Genomic DNA, 6000 nt, shown 5'->3' on the forward strand with positions numbered 1-6000 from the left:
AACTGTATCCCCAAGGATTCCTGGTCATGCAGGCAGGAGGGAAAAATGTAGACATTAGGGTACTATAATAAGTTGTATAGAAGTCTGTTGCTAGGGAATTAAAAAAAAAAAGACAATTAAAAGAATTAGAATTGGAGGATATGACCACTTGTTAACCGTTACTGACTTTGAGCCTGGTTCTGATCTCTTGTGAGTTTTAGCTCCAATAACCTCACTGGAATGTCTCCTGATTTACACTGGTGTAAATGAGATCAGAATCAGGCCTCATATCTTCATATGACATAAGATGGCTAGCTATGATCACTTACTTATTAGTGTTGTTTCTAATTTGTTTATGGTCATTCCCAGTATGTGCTAGATGTTGTCCGAAAAGGCAAGTAGGAACAACCTATACCAGGAAGAGCTCCATAATCTAACAGCAGAGAGAGATTAGCCAGAAGCAGAAATCATATATCCTTTTAAAAATTACTATATGGGACAGCTAGATTCACTGTTGACAGCATGGCCAAAATGGGTCTTCAAGAGGGACTTAAATGTGGACAGGGTAGAGGCCTGGCAGATAAGGTCATGCATAAGGGACGCCACGAGATGAGGCAAAGAAGTGAGAAGCTGAAAACCAGGCAGCTGAGGCTAGTAACACTTGGTGGAGCAGAGAGGATGTGGGGGGGGGGTAGAGGGGGGGAAGAAGAGAAGCTTGACAAGGGTACTAGACAGGGAGGGCAGAATTATTTTGAGCTTAGAAGGTGGTGATATGAAGCGTGATTTTCATGCGATAAGAGATGGGTAGTCAGCAGAGAGATTCGAAGAAAGAAGCGATTTGATCAGATTGACAGGCAGGGAGTTTAGCAGCTGCAATTTGCACGGTGTAAATAGGGTGCGATGCCTGTGTCTGGGAGGCCAAAGAGGGAGATGTTGCAATAGTCAAGGTGGAGCCTGAACTAGTGATTTGGCTAGGGGGATGGAAGGAAAAAGATGGAATCTGGAGATGCTGAGGAGGAAGATGTGCCAGATTTCAATAAGGCCTGAATGTGAGGGGCAAGGGAGAAAAAGGAGTCAAAAATAACCCCAATAATGTGGGCCTGACTGACGAAAAATGGTAGTTTTATCAAGAGTAGCAGAGAAGGATCAAAATGGAGAGGGTTTGGGAGGAAAGATGAGTCATTCAGCTTTGTCCACATTAGGTTTAAGCAGATAATGAGACACTGGTGAGACAGGCCAAAACACTGGATGCGTTGGAAAGAAGGAGACAAGGTGTGGTGGGCAGCTTGATTCATGAGTATTCCCAATAGAGATGGTAGTTGATTTCAGTGGGAGCTGATGGCTGTTTGTCACCTTTGTCACTTGTTTAGGGGCTTTAATATGGAATTTGGAGCCTAAATTTAGGTACCCATTTTTGACCATCTTGGCCGACATATAGGTATTTAACCCTATTCTTACCTGTGGAGTAACAACACCTTTGATTTAAAATTGAATATAAATAAATCTAATTTGTTGATTGCGCTTTATTTTTTTTTTTCACTTCATTTAGTCCACGCAGTGAAATTAGGCTGATCACTTTCAGAATTTCAGTTTCTGGTTTCCATGCTCTAGTTGTCTAGGCTTCATAAACTGCTGGGAAAGAAACTACAGGGATCACAAATATCTCTATTAAATATTCATCTTTGTAAATTTGTTTTTTAACCAAACCTAAACTTTGGCCATACTTTATATGGTCCCGGGTAAAATTTACACAAACACCTAAGTGACTGAGAGCCAAAGTCCCGTGTTGAAAAATGGCTAAGGCACTTAGGAGCCCAAGTCTCTCTGAAAGGCAATGGGACTTAGACGCCGAAGGGCCAGATTCTTCAAGGTATCTAGGTGTCTAACATTCATTTCAGTGGGAATTAGGTCGCTAATACCTCTGAAGATCTGGGTGTAAGTAATTTATAGAATCACTGAAAGGAGAGGCTGGAGAGGTCCTCAAGTTCATCCTCCTGTGTCAAGGCAGGACCAAGCAAACCTAGACTATCCCTTGCAGGTGGTTGTCCAATCTGTTCTTAAAAACCACCAATGCCTGGAATTCCACAACCTCCCTTGGAAGCCTGTACCAGGGCTTAACTACCTTTAGAGTTTGAAAGTTTTTCCTAATATCTCATCTAAATCTCCAGTGCTTTTGAATATTTTACCCTGTGTATCTTTAACACTGTTGTACATTTTCATATAAACTTGAATGCAAATTAAAATATCTTTGAAAAAGGAGAGGCTAACGCTCACAGGGAAGGGATTGGGCTGTGTATGCTCAGGACATTCATTTCTGGTTGGCAAGCCCTGGTCTCAGATCAGTTTATTTTACTACTTACAGCCCCAATCACATTTTTTCACTTTCATCCTTGCCTTTCTCCCTTTTGTAGACTGCCCCATTGCTGCGTTGAAAAGTGGCACTTTGCAGACTGGATTTTTGTCAGGGGATTTTCCCAGGGTCGGCAGTTCACATGCTATTACTGTAGGCTCAGTGGAAAACTCCCCACCCGCACATCCTGCTCAGGTACCAGTGCTGGTGTCCTGAAGGCGGCAGAGAAATTTAAAAGTTAAATATAGCTAGTTTGGAGGTTTTAAAAAAACAGAGAACAAGGCAGCAAATATCTCTATGATCTCGATAAAATACATGCAGACTTTCACCGTATATAATCTTGGATCCAAATTCTGCTGTCCTTACATACATGGACTAGTACCTTCCTCTAGGACTGGTGACTAGTGAGACTACTCATGGAGTGAGGTGCAACTAAGCTGGAGGAAGGGTATCAGAAGAATCTTGTCCTTAGAAGGCAATGTGTTATCTCTCTATTACTGTGTAATTTACAGTCATCTTAGTAACTTTTGTGTGTCACTGGGATTGATTCCCTGAAATGAATGAAAGACCCACAATTTTAATGTCATGGGACAATTTACGGAAAGCTAGTATTGACAGCAGTTTAAAACATCTGTAGTGTTTCAGTACAGACAGCTCTTTAGTATCCACTTGTCGTTTGGTATCCACTTAACTTCAGTGCCTTATCTTCTTGCTTCTCCATCGCAGTCAAGTATTTTCATGCCATTTTTCTTAAAGGGCATGGCAAAAGCTCTGTTTAAGACACTCCGTTTCTTCCTACTTCTGAAATTTATGGTCACCTCAGACAATGTGCCTACTGCTGTACGCTCATGGAAAGAGGAAGAGAGGGAAAGAGACCAAAGGACTATTTAAAAAAGTAAAAAGAGGAAGCAATTAGGCTGGTCCAAATGAACTGGTTACACCCCCTCTTCTCTCTAGGGCTCACAACTCCCAATTCAATGCACTTGCCCAATTCTTCTCACTGTTACTGGAAGTTGATCTCATGGGTCTAAAGGCAGGATTTGACCGTGAATATTTTGGGAATCTTGGAAAAATTGGATGCACTGATCAAGGCATCAGCTAGGTACAGTAAATTATCCATGATTTGTAAACCTGGAGCAGATCACCCCAGGGCTTACTGACCTTGGCAGTATTACAGAGGACAGATTTTCACATGGATTAACTGCACTTAAACAGTACAGATTCTTCAGTGCCGTAGGAACAAACAGGACCTTCCTCAATAGCATGCAAGATCACCTATTCTGTTTATGATGATTTCCTCTTCAACAAAAATACCGGAAGGAAAACGCAGCTTTTTGAGGTCCTATCTAAACTGGGGATGTGCCTCAATCCAAGTCACCAGTATAGCTGCACCAGTACAAACCCTTAATGTAGACAGGCAAAGCCACTATTTGCACTGGAGGAGCAACCCAGGTAAATTGAACTGCTGCAAAGCACATCTTATGGTAGTTTACCCTGACTACAGTCGGGGTTTACACCTGTGCAGCTATAACTGGTTGCTGGCTATCAATGGCTGAATTTAAAGCAAACCCATAGTGCAGACAAATCCGAGTTCTTTTTAAAGTATCTAAAAGTAAAGAGAGAAAGCAGATTAGCATTCCACCTTAATGTAATTCTGTTAAGACTTCAGTGCCACGGAAAAAATGCCAGTGCTTAAGGTTTATCTTTATCATTCTTTTCCAAATTTTTTTTCATTAGAAAGTTAGAGTGGGTAATTTACCCTCCATTCATTATCATGTAAACATACTGCATTGACCTCCTGCTTGCTGCTAAAGGAGGGCTGCTGGGTCCAGAAGCAGCCTTAAAACCATCAGCATGGGGAAACTAAGCTGAAGAATTCTACCAATAATTGCCTGGGAATACAAGCAGTGTCAATGCACGGCCAAATGGGGAGGAAAACAAACCACCTTTGTGGCACAATAATGTTAAAAGCGTATGTTGTGAGTTGGAAGTGCTTATGGGCCTTATGGAACAACTTATGACACAAACCCAGATCCTCAAAAAAGTATGTAGGCACCTAAACACCTTCTGAGAATCTAGGCTTTAGTGATCACCAAAACTTCCTGAGCCCATCACTTTAAGCTGCAACTACATGCTACTTTGGGCAAACTCATCCAAGAGACTTGGCTTGGGCTTTGAATTTTTGTTGTTCTTCAGACAGCTTGAGTAGAAGCTTATTACTATTCTTTAGTATTTAGATTGTGGTAGCCCTCAAAACGTGAGAAGTATGTTCCAAAACGGAGGATGGCACAGTTATTGCCATAGCTGGGAAAAAATGGAATGCACACATGTGTTTGTACTGTGCCTAGCACAAAGGGGACCTGACCCCTGAATTGGGGTTCCTATGGACTACGGCAATGGTTATAATAAGTGCACAGTATATACAAGATTAATAAAAATAGACAGCCTGATCCTGCTCAAGTGCAAGACAGTGAAATATACAAAACTGTACAGGCATCCAGTGATGTAGAGGAACTGAACAAGTGTAACCGAAGAGGTAAATTAAGGACCTGGCTTCAAGGGACCTCTTGCAAGCAACACACACAATGCATATTTCTGAGGGGAACTCAGAGAATCTGGAAAACAAGGGGGCTAGAATGTAGGGGAGAGTGAGGTTTCTTCATCTGGCCTCAGATGTTATGTTTACCCTTGGGCTGTCGATTAATTGCAGTTAACTCACGTGATTAACTCAGACAAATTAACTGCAATTAAAAAAATGAATCGCGATTAATCGCACTGTTAAACCATAGAATACCAATTAAAATTTATTAAATATTTTTGGATGTTTTTCTACATTTTCAAATATATTGATTTCCATTACAACATAGAATATAAAGTGTACGGTGCTCACTTCATATTATTTTTATTACAAATATTTGCACTGAAAAAATGATAAACAAAATAAACAGTATTTTTCAATTCACCTCATACAAGTGCTGTAGGGCAATTTCTAGCATGAAAGTGTAACTTACAAATGTAGATTTTTTTTGTTACATAACTGCACTCAAAAACAAAACAATGTAAAACTTTAAAGCCTACAAGTCCATTCAGTCCTACTTCTTGTTCAGCCAATCGCTAAGACAAACATGTTTGTTTACATTTACGGGACATACTGAAGGCTGCTTCTTATTTACAATGTCACCTGAAAGTGAGAACAGGCATTCGCAATGGACTTTTGTAGTCGGCGTTGCAAAGTATTTATGTGCCAGATATGCTAAACATTTATATGCCCTTTCATGCTTCAGTCACCATTCTGGAGGACATGCTTCCATGTTGATGATGTTAGTTAAAAAAAGTGTGTTAATTAAATTTGTGACTGAACTCTTTGGGGGAGAACTGTATGTTCCCTGCTCTGTTTTACCTGCATTCTGCCATATATTTCATGTTATGTTATAGCAGATGACCCAGCACATGTTGTTTGATTTACGAACACTGTTACTGCAGATTTGACAAAATGCAAAGAAGGTACCAATGTGAGATTTCTAAAATAGCTACAGCACATGACCCACGGTTTAAGAATCCAAAGAGTCGTCCAAAATCTGAGAGGGGCGAGGTGTGGAGCATGCTTTCAGAAGTCTTAAAAGAGCAACACTCCGATGCGGAAACTACAGAACCCGAACCACAAAAAAAAG

Source organism: Lepidochelys kempii, chromosome 8 (genome assembly GCF_965140285.1).
Source record: "Lepidochelys kempii isolate rLepKem1 chromosome 8, rLepKem1.hap1, whole genome shotgun sequence".
In the NCBI taxonomy this organism is placed as follows: Eukaryota; Metazoa; Chordata; order Testudines; family Cheloniidae; genus Lepidochelys; species Lepidochelys kempii.